At 41.2% G+C, this 19,181-nt stretch overlaps 1 protein-coding gene across 6 annotated transcripts in view; it reads right to left on the reverse strand.

The window, feature by feature from the left end:
* The window catches only part of LOC125457338 (zinc finger and BTB domain-containing protein 20-like), a 272,701-nt gene that overhangs the window by 94,606 nt on the left and 158,914 nt on the right, over positions 1–19,181 (reverse strand). Inside the window, exon 3 of one of the 6 annotated variants that reach the window (XM_059650327.1) lies at positions 6,827–7,002. The exons of the other annotated variants lie outside the window; for them this stretch is intronic. The gene's annotated coding sequence lies outside the window, so the exon portion shown is untranslated. The remainder of the gene's footprint in view (positions 1–6,826; positions 7,003–19,181) is intronic. 6 annotated transcript variants of the gene reach the window in all.

Genomic DNA, 19,181 nt, shown 5'->3' on the forward strand with positions numbered 1-19,181 from the left:
AATATACTTTTTTGAGCACTGGTGAAAAATCTCTTTAGAAGTCTTTGACTATTCCTCAACTGTTCCACCAGACATCTTGTGTTCCCAGTCTGGCTTAGCAAACTCCTTCCTCATCCCATTGTAGTCTCCCTTGTTTAAGTTTAAAAAAAAACTCCTGGTTTCTAAGGTTTTGGAGTAGATTTGTAGCTCGGGCAGCCAACCAACCTCAATAAAACCCTGGTTTTAGACAACACTATTTGGATACATTTGGATCCAAAATTCAAGCATACCGTGATCACTGTTTCCAAGAGGATCCCTATGAGATCATTCATGTTACCTGTCATTACACAGGGCCAGATCAGAGGTTGCACATTCCCCCTGTCTGTTCGATAACAGGCTGTTCAAGAAAGTTATCACGGCTGAGTTCTGTGAACTACTCTTCAAGACTGCCTTTACAGACTTGATTTGCCCAATCAATGTGCAAGTTAAAGTACCCCATGATTACTGCTGTTCCATCCTTACATACGACAGGTACTTCTTGATTTAGTGCCTGTTCACTGTAGCATTATTACTGGGTGGCCTATAAACTACTCCGACCAGTGTCTTCTTCCCCTTACTATTCCTAATCTCCACCCAAATGGATTCAAAATTTTGCTTCTTCAATCCTATATCACCTCTCACCGTCGCTCTGATCTCATTCTTAATTAAGAGCATGATCATACCTCCCTTCCTAATTACTTGAAATCTTTGGATATTTAATTCCCAGTCATCACCACCCTGCATCCACTTTTCCACAATGGCAACCAAAACATACCTTCTGAGTCAAGGTTGTTAGTGTCTGTTAAAACTATGTATACTTCCATTTTTCCCATCTCTGGGTTGGATCATTAGATTAGCCTGATGATCTATCCATAATACTATAACTGCCACTGGACTTCACTTCACTTCAGACTTTTACTGTCACTTGCTTCTGGTTCAGTGGGTCTGGTCACTGTTACCTTTTTGCAGTAAAATGAGATCCCTGTTCTTTTGAGTGAATAGCAAGATGGTTTTATCGAACGTAGCTAAAACAGAGAGGATGGTCAGACATTTAATTTTAACTCAAACCTGACAGACCCAGGCTCCTACTCCATGTGGTTTGACACAACTATGACATAGTGCAGAGGAGATGTACCAGGATGTTGCCTAGTATGGAGGGAAGGTCTTATGAGGAAAGGCTGAGGGACTTGAGGCTGTTTTCATTAGAGAGAAGGTGGTTAAGAGGTGACTTAATGGAGACATACAAGTTACCAGAGAATTAGATAGGGCGGACAGCGAGAGCCTTTTTCCTCAGATGGTGATGGCTAGCATGAGGGGTCATAGCTTGAAAGTGAGGGGTGATAGATATGCCAGATGTCAGAAGTAGGTTCTTTATTCAGAGAGTAGTAAGGGTGTGGAATGCCCTGCCTGCAACAGTAGTAGACTTGCCAACTTGAAGGCCATTTAAATGGTCTTTGGATAAACATATGGATAATAATGGAATAATGTACATTAGATAGGCTTCAGATTGGATTCACAGGTCAGCGCAGCATCGAGGGCCAAAGGGCCTGTACTGCGCTGTAATGTTCTATGTTCTACTCAGTAATTATCATTCAATCAAAGTTATAAATCCCTTTACCCTACAATAACCTCATGCCTTTATGTGGAAGGACCTGTGCAAATTCTCTTTCTGGCTTCTTTAAGATTGCACAAAGTTACTTACCAGAGGTCCACATGAGGTCTTATTTCCGCTTCTCCACTATACAGTCAATTCCCCTCCCAAACATTGAGATTCACTTACTTGCGAATCACTCAGTAATCTAAGTTAGGGTCAATTGCACAGTCTTAAAGTAACATAATCTAATGAATCATTGAGAGCTGGACTGGGAACAGACTGCAGCAAGATTTTATAAGCATATCCGAAATTTGTAAGGAATGGACCAAGTTGGAAAGAGAAGTTGTCGCTTTATCCTCAAAGGCACAATGGTGGCGTTTGACGAATCAGGCGAGCCGGTATAAAGCAACAAAGAAACAAAAAAAAATCAAGAAAATTACAGTACAGGAACAGGCCCTTTGGCGCACCAAGCCTGCTCCAATCCGGTTCCTCTATCTAAACCTTTCTCCCATTTTCCAAGGATCTGTATCCCTCTGCTCCCTGCACATTCATGTATCTGGCAATGTATTCCGGGCACCCACCATCCTCTGCGTAAAGAACCTTCAACACATATCTCCCTTAAACCTTTCCCCTCTCACCTTGAAACTGTGACCCCTCGTAACTGAGGCCCCCACTCTTGGGGAAAAAAGCTTCTTGTTATCCATCCTGTCTGTACCTCTCATGATTTTGTAGACCTCAATCAGGTCCCCCCTCAACCTCCATCTTTCTAATGTAAACATTCCTAATCTACTCAACCTCACATCAGAGCTAATAAGATGTGAGGCTGGATGAACACAGCAGGCCAAGCAGCATCTCAGGAGCACAAAAGCTGACGTTTCGGGCCTAGACCCTTCATCAGAGAGGGGGATGGGGAGCGGGAACTGGAATAAATAGGGAGAGAGGGGGAGGCGGACCGAAGATGGAGAGTAAAAAAGATAGGTGGAGAGAGTATTGGTGGGGAGGTAGGGAGGGGATAGGTCAGTCCAGGGAAGACGGACAGGTCAAGGAGGTGGGATGAGGTTAGTAGGTAGATGGGGGTGCGGCTTGGGGTGGGAGGAAGGGATGGGTGAGAGAAAGAACCGGTTAGGGAGGCAGAGACAGGTTGGACTGGTTTTGGGATGCAGTGGGTGGGGGAGGGGGGGAAGAGCTGGGCTGGTTGTGTGGTGTGGTGGTGGGAGGGGACGAACTGGGCTGGTTTAGGGATGCAGTAGGGGAAGGGGAGATTTTGAAACTGGTGAAGTCCACATTGATACCATTAGGCTGCAGGGTTCCCAGGCGGAATATGAGTCGCTGTTCCTGCAACCTTCGGGTGGCATCATTGTGGCAGTGCAGGAGGCCCATGATGGACATGTCATCTAGAGAATGGGAGGGGGAGTGGAAATGGTTTGCGACTGGGAGGTGCAGTTGTTTGTTGCGAACTGAGCGGAGGTGTTCTGCAAAGCGGTCTCCAAGCCTCCGCTTGGTTTCCCCAATGTAGAGGAAGCCGCACCGGGTACAGTGGATGCAGTATACCACATTGGCAGATGTGCAGGTGAACCTCTGCTTAATGTGGAATGTCATCTTGGGGCCTGGGATAGGGGTGAGGGAGGAGGTGTGGGGGCAAGTGTAGCATTTCCTGCGGTTGCAGGGGAAGGTGCCGGGTGTGGTGGGGTTGGAGGGCAGTGTGGAGCGAACAAGGGAGTCACGGAGAGAGTGGTCTCTCCGCGAAGCAGACAGGGGTGGGGATGGAAAAATGTCTTGGGTGGTGGGGTCGGATTGTAAATGGCGAAAGTGTCGGAGGATGATGCGTTGTATCCGGAGGTTGGTAGGGTGGTGTGTGAGAACGAGGGGGATCCTCTTAGGGCGGTTGTGGCGGGGGGCGGGGTGTGAGAGATGTGTTGCGGGAAATACGGGAGACGCGGTCAAGGGCGTTCTCGATCACCGAGGGGGGAAAGTTGCGGTCCTAAAAGAACTTAGACATCTGGGATGTGCGGGAGTGGAATGTCTTATCGTGGGAGCAGATGCGGCGAGGCGGAGGAATTGGGAATAGGGGATGGAATTTTTGCAGGAGGGTGGGTGGGAGAAGGTGTATTCTAGGTAGCTGTGGGAGTCGGTGGGCTTGAAATGGACATCAGTTACAAGCTGGTTGCCTGAGATGGAGACTGAGAGGTCCAGGAAGGTGAGGGATGTGCTGGAGATGGCCCAGGTGAACTGAAGGTTGGGGTGGAAGGTGTTGGTGAAGTGGATGAACTGTTCGAGCTCCTCTGGGGAGCAAGAGGCGGCGCCGATACAGTCATCAATGTACCGGAGGAAGAGGTGGGGTTTGGGGCCTGTGTAGGTGCGGAAGAGGGACTGTTCCACGTAACCTACAAAGAGGCAGGCATAGCTGGGGCCCATGCAGGTGCCCATGGCCACCCCCTTAGTCTGTAGGGAGTGGGAGGAGTCAAAAGAGAAGTTGTTGAGGGTGATGACGAGTTCAGCTAGGCGGATGAGAGCGTCGGTGGAGGGGGAACTGGTCGAACCTGCGGGACAGGAAGAAGCGGAGGGCCTTGAGGCCATCTGCATGCGGAATGCAGGTGTATAGGGACTGGACGTCCATGGTGAATATGAGGTGTTGGGGGCCAGGGAATTGGAAGTCCTGGAGGAGGTGGAGGGCGTGGGTGGTGTCACGGACGTAGGTCTCTCCGTGACTCCCTTGTTCGCTCCACACTGCCCTCCAACCCCACCACACCCGGCACCTTCCCCTGCAACCGCAGGAAATGCTACACTTGCCCCTACACCTCCTCCCTCACCCCTATCCCAGGCCCCAAGATGACATTCCACATCAAGCAGAGGTTCACCTGCACATCTGCCAATGTGGTATACTGCATCCACTGTACCCGGTGCGGCTTCCTCTACATTGGGGAAACCAAGAGGAGGCTTGGAGACCGCTTTGCAGAACACCTCCGCTCAGTTCCCAACAAGCAACTGCACCTCCCAGTCGCAAACCATTTCCACTCCCCCTCCCATTCTCTCGATGACATGTCCATCATGGGCCTCCTGCACTGCCACAATGATGCCACCCGAAGGTTGCAGGAACAGCAACTCATATTCCGCCTGGGAACCCTACAGCCTAATGGTATCAATGTGGACTTCACCAGTTTCAAAATCTCCCTTTCCCCTACTGCATCCCTAAACCAGCCCAGTTCGTCCCCTCCCCCCACCGCACCACACAACCAGCCCAGCTCTCCCCCCCCCCCACCCACTGCATCCCAAAACCAGTCCAACCTGTCTCTGCCTCCCTAACCGGTTCTTCCTCTCACCCATCCCTTCCTCCCACCCCAAGCCACACCCCCATCTACCTACTAACCTCATCCCACCTCCTTGACCTGTCCGTCTTCCCTGGACTGACCTATCCCCTCCCTACCTCCCCACCTATACTCTCTCCACCTATCTTCTTTACTCTCCATCTTCGGTCCGCCTCCCCCTCTCTCCCTATTTATTCCAGTTCCCTCTCCCCATCCCCCTCTCTGATGAAGGGTCCAGGCCCGAAACGTCAGCTTTTGTGCTCCTGATATGCTGCTTGGCCTGCTGTGTTCATCCAGCCTCACATTTTATTATCTTGGAATTCTCCAGCATCTGCAGTTCCCATTATCTCTCACTTCAGAGCTAGTGACCTCCTTACCAGGCAACACCCTGGTGAACTTCCTCTGCACCCTCTCCAAAAATTCCATATCCTTGTGGTAATGTGGCGAACAGAACTGTATGCAGTATTCCAAACGTGGTCGAACCAAAGTCCGATACAACTGTAACATGACCTGCCATGTCTCGTACTCAGTACCTTGTCCGATGAACGAAAACATGCCGCATGCCTTCTTGACCACTCTATCGACCTGCGGTGCCACCTTTAGGGTACAATGGACCTGAACACCCAGATCTCTCTGTGCATCAATTTTCCCCAGGGCTCTTCCATTTACTGTGTAGTTCACTCTTGAATTGGACCTTCTAAAATGCATCAATGCAAAATGCAGAAGCTGGCTACAGTAACAACCATAGTGAGAAGTGAAATATGATTAAGTCTCATTCATTTGTTACTGTTCTTAGATCCATTTGCTCCCTGCCTCAGTAATTCTCTTATTAAGAATGAAAAAGTTCCACATCCAAAGTGCAGCGCTAATATAAATGAACAAAAAAATAGTTGGCCGGGACTTGGCTTGTTAAAAGCATTCAACAGTCAGCAAGATAATCTTTCGGTATAAAAATAAAAAGCAGGCTTCCATTACCTAATGTGCAAAAACAATCAAATTTGCCTCGTCTTTTTGTTAAGCAAATTGAATTACTAGTTGTGATTTTTTTTGCTCATCCTCAATAAATCCTTTAACAAAATTCTAAATAAATAAATAATGATTCATGTAATCTTGACAATTTAGCATATTTTGTAATTTAAACTAAAGACTGTGCCTCAGATAGTGAAAAATAAATTCCTGGAACTTAAGAACTGTCTGTGTTCTAATGTTCTAACCATGTCTCCGTCTGGAATTAATGAAACAATAAGCAGCATTGTTACGTATAAGAGCTCAACCAGTAATATGAAGCCTGAAAAAGATGAGCATGAGAGGTGAGATATGTGATGTTTCAAAAAGACTTAATATTAAAAAAAAGTTTATTAATAAACAAAAGCTTACAATGTACTTCAGTGCTGTAATTTTGGGAAAAAATAAGAATCCAACAGTGTTCCTCTTATTACCCTCTATATAATAGTGTAACTTCACATCATTTTTAAAATGCTAACTGGCTTTTTAAGCACACTATATTTCCTGCAAAAATGGCTAGTTTGAGAGAATTACAGTAAACAGAGATAGATTGCACGGTAGCCTGTGGTCAACATTTACAATTAAAACATTATTTTCTTACATAACAAAGCACCAACATTTAGAGGCTTGGCTGAAACTCTTACGCGTACATTCCGACCAGTAATCTTAATCATTAATTATAAACTTATATTTGAATTAAAATATCAAAGCATTGATCCTTCAGGCATCAATGATATGGGGCACAATATCCATCATCATTACCGACAGTTACTGCAAGCCTCAAAGTGACAGGCATCAAGAAAACAACAAAACGTAAAGAAAAAGTTCGTACTTCACAATCATATGGTGAAAATAAACAAGAAATTTTATCTTCATAATTTATTACAACTGATCCATTACTTACATTCTGATATTGCAACATTTCCTGTATCCATGATCCCACATTCTGTTGAATGGGCATGCCAGCACTCTACACATATGAGCTGCTGCTTGTGATAAACCTTTCTGCTATTATCCTCAGTGTGGGGAAGCTGCAGGATTTTCTTAGCCTCGTGTAGCTGGGAAAAGTCACTCTCTGATCTAAAAGAGGAGTTTCTTGTAGTTAAGATGATACAATTTTCTTGCATGTTAACAACTAGTTACGGATTACACATGATGTACATTGCTACACAGACATTGAGGACCAGGTTTTAAGATTATAAGAAATAGGAGCAGGAAGAGGCCATGCAGACCCCTCAAACCTGCTCCAACATTCACTACGGTCAGACATGATTTTCCTTTCATGAAGCCACATTGACTCTGCTCGATTAGATTATGATTTTCCAAATATTCTGCTATTACTTCCTTAATAACTGGTTCCAATACTTCTCCAAAAAAGATGATATTCGGCTAATCAGCCTTAGGTACCTGCTTTTTGCCTCCCTCCCTTTTTGAACAGGGGTGTGACATGAACAGTTTTCGAATTCTCTTATCCAGAATCCAATTTTTTTTGGAAAATTATAACTAATGCATCTGTTATCTCTGTAGCTACACCTTTTAGGATCATAGGATGTAAGCCAGAGCCAAGGGACTTATTTGCCTTTAGCCCCATTAGTTTGTCTAATACTATTTCTTTAGTGATGACAATGGTACCCCTATATTCATTAGGGTTGACAAAATGTTTGAAGTATCCACCACCATAAAGACTAATACTAAAATATCTGTTTCATTCCTCTGCCATTTCCTTGTTCCCAAAAATGTTTTCCCAGATTCACTTTTTAAGGGGCCTATGTTCACTCTGATCTCTCTCTTCCTTTTCATATATTTAAAGAAGTCAGTTTTAAATAACTCACTTGCTGCCCCCAGTTTTATTTTCTCTATATTTATGTATTTTACTTCTCCTTTGTTGGATTCTAAATTATTTTCCACCTTTGACGCTATCACTATGTTTTTTCTTTCAACTTACTACGCTTTAACTTCCTTGGTTAACCAAGGTTAATTTATCTCTCTTAGAATCCTTCTTCCTTATTGGGATGCATTTTTGCTGACAGTCATGAATTACCCTCAGAAGTGACTGCCAATAATTGCTTACCATCATTCCTGCTAATCTACCCACCGAGTTTACTCTAGCTAACTCTATCATTATATCACTTATTTCTTTTATTTAAGTTAAACACAGTTCTTTCTGACCCAAGTTTCTCACTCTTGACGTGAATGTTAAATTTAACACATTATGATCAGTACTTCACAGAGGATCTTTTGCAGGTCATTTTAAAAATATCCTAATTATGAGATCCAAGATAGTCTGCTCCCTGGTTGGCTCCGTGACATACTGCCCTAGGAAACTCTTTCTAATGCACTTTATGATTTCATTGTCTTAGCTACCCTTCTTAATTTGATTAGCCTAATCAACATGAAGATTAAAGTCATCCATCAATATTACTCTAAATTTCCCTTCTTTGACATCCTGAGCTATTCTGTTCACAGGCCATATGGCATCATAATAGTGGGTAGTGATTATGGCACTACTTAGTATTAATCCTTTCAGTCCCATATGCAACACATTCCGGTTACTGCTTTGTATCTAACAGATGCTCGTTCATGTTTAACCAGCCTTTATGTTTCAGCCTAAAGTTCCACATTAACTTTATACTATAGGTGGCCTGTAGCCTTTAGGAGTGCTATACAACTAGTTTGCCTCTGTTTCCATATACTTGGTACAAAGGAATCCTGGAGTAACACTTGCATTAGAGACAGTGGCATGTAACAGAAATGAAAATATAATGCTTGACTAAGTAGCATCAGTTTTGTAGGAAGAATTTGGCGAAGTGAAATATCAAATGCTGCACTGTTCAGCTATTTAATCTGAAATAATTCTTTGCAAGGAACAAAGCTATTTGCATCCCAACTGGTTCACAGTTCAAACGGCACAGAGCACAGAATTAATATTACAATGCAAATCAATTTGCTGATGTCATGAGTGCAGACAGAACTTTAGGTCAAAGTGCATTACCAACTATAGGATACATCACTAAAAATAAAGAACAGAATCCATTGAAAAGTTAAACAAAAATTTAAATTAGCATTTGCAGACAAAATAGAAAATATTAGTTAGCATTTTGGAGGACATCAAAAAATATTGAAAATAAAAATGAACACTCATGTCTCCAAATCAGTCAGTTGCAGACTGTTATCTCTTTCCTGAATGCCAAACATTTTAAAAACAGTTTGTAATCCTAATCCTAAACTCCGAAGGAAAACAAAACAATTCACATCCTAAATATCACAATTTTACATAAGAAAATTTGATGTAACTCATGCTACATTATGGAAGCACTTGTCCTCATGGTCCAATGTCATTCATGGAGGAGTTGGGTGCACTCTTGTCTCCAAGTTACAAAGTTCTAGAATTGAACCCAACTCCAGGTCTTGAACATAAATATCAAGATTCACATTCCAATTCAATGCTGAAGGAATGCCAGTTATTTTGATTAGACATTGAATCGAAACCCCACGTGTCTTCTCAGATGAATGCAGAACATTGGAAAATCAGGGCAGTGCTCCCGTTATCAACATCACACAACAACAAAATCATTATCACACCCGTGTTTGCTGAGTTACAAACAGGTATTTTAATTTTCTACATTATAACAGGGATAGCTCTGGCTGTAAAACATTTGAGGTGTCAGTCATTGTGAAAAAAGTGTTCTACAGCATATTTTCATAACCATGAAACACAAAATGATTTATAAAAACCGCTTTCCATGGGGATTAAGAACTTTGTAGGGCTTGGTATATTTTAACATAAAAAATATTAAATGATGGGCCTATCTGATATCAAATGCATAGCTATCATCACAATCAATTTCAATATAATGCATTAACCCAGAACAGTATGAAAAGAATTGCTTTGGGCATTCTCCTCTTCATCCATCACAACTATGGTCGAGAAGCCATGAAAGCCCGATAAAATGGTACAAATATATTTATAGTTTCAGTGCTTTCTATAGATCTTCTGACATTATGACACATCAGCCTGAGAATCTGTAAAGTTTTAACACTGAATGTAGTTTTTTTGCCTTCTGACAACTAATTACATTGTCCATTTGTATTGGAAAACCACATTGCTTTCGAGATTACAGCATAAGTACAATAAAGATTTTCAGATATTATCTAGGACATCACAGCATTTCATGGTTTTCTCAGACAGATACTGAAATCAAGCATCATATTAACTGCCATTTTCAAGTAGGAAAACAATTGTTACAAATGTTAGCCTGTCATGTCCTTAAACCCGATTGCCACAATGGTAAAATGTGGGAAATCTACAAGGAAACTAAATAATATTGGCAAAACCTTAAAACAGTGTGCATAGAAACTCAACACAGGTTTTCTTATGTCAACAGAAAGGTCTTACAAAACAAAGGATGAATTTCCCTGTGCTGTTGAAAGGTCATCAACCTGAACTTCAACTCTGTTCTTCCCACAGATGCTGCCTCAGGTATTTCCAGAACATTTTGTTTTTAATTTCAGGTTTACAGAATCTTTAGTGTCATACATAGGTCAAAAAATGTCTGAAAAGGTGGTATTAGCAGGACCTACCATTACCATGTCATATGGACTTGTGAGCAAGACAAACGAACAAGACCCAATCTCGTCTCTGTAACAATATCTATTGTATTAATGCAACCTGATACTAACATGCAACAAACTATACCTTGTTAACTATAAGACACTCCTTTAATTTGTTTTTAATCCTTTCTGGGGATAGGGCATAACTGACATTTGTTGTACACATCTGATTACCCTAGAAAAAGTGCAAGTGACTTCTGCAATTCTCGTGGCGAAGACACACTCACACTGCTGTCAGAGTTCCAGAACTTGACCTGTCAACAATGAAATGGTGATATCATTCAAAGTCAAGATGGTGCAAGACTTGGAGGAGAGCTCACAGGTGTGGTGTTCTTATGATTGTGTTGTTCTTGTCCTTCTAAATGGTAAATGTTACAGGATTGGAAGTTGCTATTGCAGGAGCCTTGGTAAGCTAACGTAGTACATTTTCCAGAAGATAACACTAGCATCACTGAGCATCGATAATGAAATCAGTAAATTTTCAAGGCAAATGGATGGGGAAACCAGTCAAGCAGGCTACTTTGTCTTGGATGGCGTTGAGCTTCTTCATTGTTCGAGTTCCATCTGTCCATTGAAGTGGGAAATATTCAACCACATTTTGAACTTGTGCTTTGCATATCTTATAAAGGCTTTATAAAGATAAGTGCATTCCTTGCCATAGAATTTCGAGTCGCTGACCGGCTCTTTTTAGCCACAGGATTTTGCGTGATTGGTCCACTTCAGTTTCTGATCAATGGAAACTCCCACAATGTTGATACTGTGGATTTCAGCAATGCCACTGAAATGTAATGAGGCAATGCTTAGATTCTTTTTTGATGGAAATATTCATTTACTGGTACATGTCCGTCATCAACACAAGCATGGATCTTCTCCAGGCCACATTGTCAAACAGCACACAGAAACATTGGAAACAGGAGCAGGAATAGGCCATTTGGCCTAAGAAACCCACTCCACAATTCAACGTAATCATGACTGACCTCTGCATCCAGTTTGCCTAGATCGGACAGAATTTCTAAGCTTTAAATTAGATCTCCTCTCTCATTCTTCTATATTCCAGTAAACACAAGCCCACTCCACCCAATGTCACCTCATACAACAAACCTGCCATTAGTCTGGTGAGCCTCTGCTGCAACCCCTCCCTAGCAGAACCCAAATTGATTATCAGTAAGCAAGCTTTTCCTTTGCAACTGATGCTTGATAGTACAGTGTATGGCTCCTTCCATCACACTGGTGTTGATCAAGAATAAACAATCAACCCTAGTTGAGAGACCAGAGTCCATTCAATTCTTGAGATACAAATCCTTAAATGACAGATCAAAAACCAGTTAGTACACCTGTCTTGACTTCGATTGCCCATGCACAATTTTAAGTTCAGAAATAGTGGCTAAAGAACAACCAAATGTGAAATGGTTTGTCAAATGACAGCTGATAGAGGATTTTATAGGGCTCCCTAGCCTCACGGTGGAATCTAACTTAAAACTAGAATTCAATGAAATTTGTTCTGTTGGTGCAAGAAACTTGCTTTATACTGTAAATATGACTATTCTGGTTTGGTACAAATGTATTCATTGCCATCCACACCGGAGAACACTTGACTGCAGAACCCAGCAAGGTTTGCAAGGAAAAACACGCAAGATAAACAGCAAATAAACAGCCTCTCTCATTTGAGACAATTAACAGAACTATACTGTTGTAATCTGAAGTGCAACACAGCTTAGTGAACACATAACTATCACAGATTCAAGTCTGACTTTAGATGCTGAGATGACCCAGAAGAGATTAGTTCAAGTAGAGTTTTTGACATTCTTATCAACCCATGAGGAATCCTCAGTAATAACTGTTAGAGGTGTCAATCCATACACGATCCTCAAGCAGCAGAGCTAATGACATAGTTTTTCCAATTGTAAAATCTTTGATGGTGAGGGAGAGTCCAAACCAAACCACACCACAGCTGAAGTAAAGAGTATGCTTGATATTGTACAAGTCAACAGGGATTGAGAATAAAACTCCACTGGCACAGACTGAACATGTGGTACATACAACTCCAAGAAAACTACCAACGAGAAGGGATGATCAATGTCCAATGATTCAAGGTACTGCAGGGAAGAAACTGTTTCATCATGGAAGACATCCTCCACAAAGGATATCCAGGAAATTAAATGCCCTCCAGTTTGAAGGAACTACAAATCTCAGACTGTCAGTAGGAGAATCAAAAGCAAGTCTTCTCAAGTTTCATGTCACTATATTTATTGCGCAAGTGCAACATGCGACAATTTGTTAGTATGCAATAACCAAGATCTTGTTAATTGTAGGAGATTCTTGCAGTCAGACAAAAAGTGATTTTCTTCTCCCACTCTAGACCAAGCATGCTGTCTAGTTTCCTGCACTAAAAGAGGATGGCAGCAATAATCTGCATCATGATCAGTGACTCATATAGGGTAATTCACTCATGCGCATACAAAACATAGCATTTACTGTGAATTCATTATGACTTATTATCTATCAAGGGGTGCTGATTCTGCTCATCATTTAAATAAAGGGAGTAACACAACTTTAAAAGCAACCAAATCACAATTACCCATCCTAATGGTTTAAATACATCACAACTGAAACTCTCATGACAGATTGAAATTTAAAATTTATTTTACCTTCAGGTATGCCCGAATACTTAGTACTACTTGAGTGTGTTAAAAATCTCAGGTCATAGAGCTCTGGTTATAACTGACAAAGGACTCATGGTCATCATTAGACTCTTAATTCCAGAATTTCTAAAAGGTGAATTCAAATTCCGCAAGCTGTCAGGGTGGGATTTGAACCTGGGTCCCCAGAATATTACTTATATCTGTGAATTAACAGTCCAGTAATAATATCACCTTCCCTTGTGCTGTGCAGCACAAGCACTACTAAATGGGGCTAATTTTGAATAGTTTGAGCAACCAAAGACTGGGACTACTGGATCATCATCTGTAGAACTGTATTCAAACACAATGTGTGACTACACTTTTCTAGGTAATCAACACTGGCTAAATGACTGCATAACCAATGGATCAGATCTTAGCCCTGAATCCTGCAAAATCACTAATGGTGGTAGGCAATTAAACAATCAACAAGAGGGTACACCAAAATGTCCTCAACCTCAAGCATATCAGTGCAAAAGGCTAGGTTGAAGAATTTGCATCTGTCTTCAGTCAGATGTGCCGAATGGATGACCAATCTCCTGAGGTTTTCAGCCAATTTAAGTCACTCCATGTGATATCGATAAATAGTTGAAGATTCTGGATACTTCAAAGGCTACGGGCCCTGACAGTATTCAGAACATTGTACTAAAGACTTGTGCTCCACAGCTAGCTACAGTTCTTGTTAAACTGTTCCATTATAGCTATAATATGGCATCTATCTAACAAATGTGGAAAAAATTTCCAGATATGACCTGCACACAAAAATGCAGGACAAATCCAATCCCGCTAATCACTGCCCTATTCAGCAAAGGGATGGAACAATCGATACTGCACCAGCAAAGGAATAACCTACCTCACTGGCACTCAAGTTTGGCTTTAATCAAGGCCACACTACTGGTCACACAATGCTCCCAATCTCAGTGTAACTTTAGTTCAAACATGGAAAGAACTGAACTCAGTTGAGGTGAGAGTGAGTGGCTTGACATTATGCCAGCATTCAACTTGAGTGTGGCACCAAGGTGCACCAGCAAAACTCATGCCAAAGGCAGCTCGGTGAAAACTCTGAAATGGTTGAATTCACACTTAGCATTAAGATAGACGGTTGTGGCTATTGGAAGTCAGTTGTCTCAGCTCCAGGACATCTCTGCAGGAGTTTCTCAAGGTAGTGACCTAGGTCCAATCTTCATCCCCTCCGTTAATTACCTTGCCTCTATCATTCAGAAGTGGGAATGTTAGCTGATGGCTGCACAAATGTCAGCAGTATACGAGACTACGTCAGTATCTAAGGAGTCAATGTTCACAGGTAGCGAGGCCTGAACAATATTCAGGTTTGGGCAGATAATTGGCAAGTAACATGCATGCTACACAAGTACTAAGCAATGACTACCTTCAGCAAGAGAGAAACATGACCATCCTGTGATGTTCAATAGAATTACTATTGCTGAACCCTGCATTACCACAAGCCCAGGGTCACCACACACAAGAAAATGAATCGTAATAGCCGTATATTTACGATTGCTAGGTTCAAATGTTCTGTGGTAACTAACTCATCTACTGATTCCTTGATGCCTGTGCACTATCTACACTCAGAAATTTTAATATCATCCAGGACAAGGTAGTTGTATATGACAGACACCCACCCACCAGTTTCAACATTTACTTCCTTCACCATCAATGCATGGTGGCACCCGTGTGTATTGTCTATAAGATGTACTGCAGGAATACATAGCAGATCTTTTCATAGCAACAACATATCCTTTAACACCTAGAAAAAACAAGGACAGCAGATATATTTAGACATGATCTGCAAGATCTCTTCCAAGCCACACGTGGTCCTGAATTGATTTTCTTTACTTGGTCGTTGAGCCAAAATCCTGGAACTCCGTTCCTAACAATGCTGTGGGTGTCCTTAATCTCACAAACTGCACCTCAAAGACAACTCACCATCAGCTTTTCCAGAGCAATTAGGGATAAGCAATAAATGCTGACATAACCAGAAGTATCTAAATATTATGTACAAATGTTAAAATATCAGGAGTTGTACTAATCTTTGAAGGAAAATAGCAACTTTACAGTTGATCAAAGCAAAATATTTATATTCTGTTTCTATACTATGTTATGAACACTGCCATTACTCCGTGCTAGAATAAATGGAAGTGTTAACTTTCTTTACAGATTTATACTTACCAATGATAGCTTGTGGAAATAAGACATATTGGATGCTCTTCCTAAGTTATGTGAAAAATGAGGGAGAATCGAACCAATTCCCTCAGTGACTGTTACATTAGCCTCAAAGCAGCTTTATTTGCTCACCAATGTGTAGAAGCTCTGGATATGATTTTGTGTGATCTTCCATAAAGATGTGTTTGTGTACAAGCTGGCTTGCAAAAGTATTTTCTACAAAGACAAATGATAGAGGCAATCATTCTCGCTGATCTTTCTCTCAGAATTAATTGTGGTTCAGTTCTCCATACCTAAGTATATATCCAGTGTTTCATCATTTGCTCTGTGCTCTCTCATAGCTCCCTTTTGTTAAATTTCTGCATACCCACTCAATAACAGAGTTTGTCAGCCAACATGCAAACACATACTGTCAAACAACTTAATGGAAGGCTGTTCTACATGACCAGTACGTTGCCAGGGGATGCGATGGCCTAGTGGCATTATTGCTGGACAGCTAATCCAGAGAACCAGATAATGTTCTGGGGATCCGGGTTCGAATCCTGTCATGGCAGATGGTGGAATCTGAATTCAATAAAATATTTGGAATTATGAATGCAATGATGATCATGAATCGATTGTTGATTGTCAGAAAACCCCACCAGGTTCATTAACATTCTTTAGGGAAGGAAACTGCCATCCTTACCTGGTTAGGCCTAAGTGTGAATCCAGGTCAACAGTAATGTGGTTCACTCCTAACTACCCTCTGGGCCATTAGGGATGGGCAATAAATGCCACCTAGCCAGTGACACCCTCATCCCATGAATGAATAAAGAAAAAAAAAAAATCGTGAATGGACAAATATCATGGGTCGTGGTATGGGGAGAGAGCAATGCCTGACCTCAAATTAAACTAAATGACTACAACAATCATACTGCCTCAGTTGTTTAATTTACACTGCATTCTGGCTATAGCAATGTGTTTTCCATTTGCTCCACCAGGACTGCACTGTTTCATCTGCCTTAATGTCATTTTTTTTAAAAAACAATGTTATTAAAGTGCACTAAATAATTAGGATACATCTTTAATGTTACTTCCAATAAATCGTTGCCTCTTGATATGATGTCCAGCAGAAAATATATTGGACAGGAAGCACAAACTTTAAAATCTGTGAAACTAAGATAAAACTAAAATAAATTCAATTCCTCACATTTAAATCAACATTAAGATGGCACTTTATAAATCAGGGCAACTGTACCACTAAGAAAATGAAATGATTGAACCATTAACAGGATTTCCCGTTTGCGATTTGATTTGGGTTTGGGATTGTTTGGGATTATTTGCGTCGATTGCAAAAAAAAGTACATTACACACTTTACATAAATGCATAAGGCCATAAATTTGTTGATGAACAAAGCAATGATGGTCAAATTCACTAGCAGATTAATTTCCATTTTATTGAGAAAAGGATATTCTAACTTTCCAAATCTTCTGCCTATGAATAAAACTAAAATTAGGCAACTGCTGCAATGTAAATTTCAAAAATGTATTGTTGCACAACTGCTGAATGGGAGGTGGAGTGTGCAAAATGTTGAACTGAATGTACCATGAGAATGCAAAACGTCCAAACTTCTATTTTTCAATGCAAATTGGAGAGGCTGTACTTTTTTTTTTGTTTTACAACAACTGTATTTTTAAAAAAAATCAAGTTAACTGTATGTTCTGCTATGCATAACAAGAGATAAGAAGAATGAGGAAAATTAGACTCCAAGGCCAAGGACACCTACCACACTCATGCACTTTGAGTGCTCCGTGCATTGGAGTCTGAGAAATCACAATTTGTAGTCAAGATTCTCTACATTTTTCACTGTCACTTACAATCCAAGATTTAAGCTTATTATTCTAAAACACAACTGCAGTTCTTTCAAAACCTGCACCAAATATGCTTCACAACTGAATCTGTATCTACAATTTTAAACACTACTCATTTAGAACTCTAAACATAAGACCTCAATATGCAACTTGTCCAAAACTGAAAAAAGTAGTACAACGCAACTCTAGCAGTTCAAAAATAAACTCAACAAATGAACACATTGTTTTCTGAACTTACTTGAGAATAAAATGGTGTCTGCATGTGTTAGAGTGAATGAGTGTATGGGTGAGATGGGGTGTGGGTTGGTGCTGCAGGAGAAGAAATGAAAAACAGGTGAGAATTTTATTCATTATTTCAGCACTTTATCAGTATTAGAGCCATGTGAGGTATTTTTTTCAATGAGAATGCTCATGGGAAGCTGCTTCTGGCACTTATGCACCTTTAAGTTGCCGCCATAGATTCTGTGCAAGGTTGTGATTGTTTCATGGTCTGTCAACTTGACGATATGAAGCTGTTTGCCAGTCGGTGGTACTGCAACTTGAAAATTCTTGAACTTTTCCAAAATGTGTTTGGGATTAGAACTGCTTCTGCCAAGATCAGCTGCTAAAGAAAAAGAGCCTTTGGATCTCTTATTGAAGATTTCTGAAGGAAGCAATTTTTATTTTAAACAGAGTTACATTTTTACTATCAGGCTCCATCCACCTGTACATGTATCTGAATCCTCAGCAAAGGCAATGTGCAGAAAGAAGATGGATCTTTATGTTGCAAAGTATTGGGAACTAGATGGCAGTTGAATCCTAGTATGGTACAACTGTTCACTGGGTCTCTAGAGTCTATTCTCACCTCCCATGCCCCGTTGGTGAAGGGAGGTTGGGAAACAGCTGTTCTGAGGAATAGCACGAGATGCAAAGCCTGAGTAACTTGGCCTAGTTCCACCTCCTCATCATGCTCCTTCTTCGATGCTAAACATTGTTGTGCTGGATCCACCAGCAAAATGGGTAGAAACAAAGAAGGGTGAGCAGCACATCTTTCGGATTAAAAAGGTGTGGAGAAGGGAGTTAAAGATTGTAAGGACATGGCACTCCACTACAATATCAGGGTGACACAGGAGGCACTCAGTCATTAAATAGGCACCGATGTGGTCACGAGAGGCATTGGTTGTGTCTTGGAAGTTCAATGCAGTAGCAGGAGACCAATGTTTTCCAGCTACTCTAGATCCCCAAAGACACTAATACAAATCTGCTTATGGCTGAAAACTGGATATAGTCTGGTCTTAGTTCCTTTCGCTACCATGTTGGTGTGGTAGCACCTGCATAAGAGTTTCCACTGTGGGGCCAGAGTTACACAGGCCATTTTAACCGCCTGCCAGTCTAGCAAAATTAAAATTTAGCCAATACAGTGTAGATCTGTGTCAAGATATTTGCTTATTAACAGCAGAAATTGAACACAATTCACAATAGAATCAGTAGCATCCATAATTGCCACTTAAAAAGGAGTGCAAGACAATGCCATTTCTTAATCTTTGCCACTGCTTAATTATTAGCTTATTGGTTAACTAATTTGACAGCCCTAAATGCAATAACCCCCAAAATTGATTTAATATCTAAAAGTCAATTTGCAACTGGACATTAAAATCAGGCCAACATTATCACAGTTCTATTTTACATTCCACACAAAATACCTTAAAAATCTTGTGAAACCAAAGGTTGAATTTTTACCTAAGATGGAAAACAGATTAGATTTGTTTTTGAGGCAGAAAAACACTAACAGTGGGAAACTGACTGAAGTTCAGATTTATGTACGTGTGAACACTAATTGATATGGAGACTCAGTTCCTATGCACTTAACCTCAGTAGGGGACAGGAATAGATGAGCGTGCAATGAAATGTGACTCCCTCTGGAATTCCTTACTGAGGCTGTTGATGTCACAATGAAGG

The sequence above is a fragment of the Stegostoma tigrinum genome, chromosome 12 (assembly GCF_030684315.1).
Source record: "Stegostoma tigrinum isolate sSteTig4 chromosome 12, sSteTig4.hap1, whole genome shotgun sequence".
In the NCBI taxonomy this organism is placed as follows: Eukaryota; Metazoa; Chordata; class Chondrichthyes; order Orectolobiformes; family Stegostomatidae; genus Stegostoma; species Stegostoma tigrinum.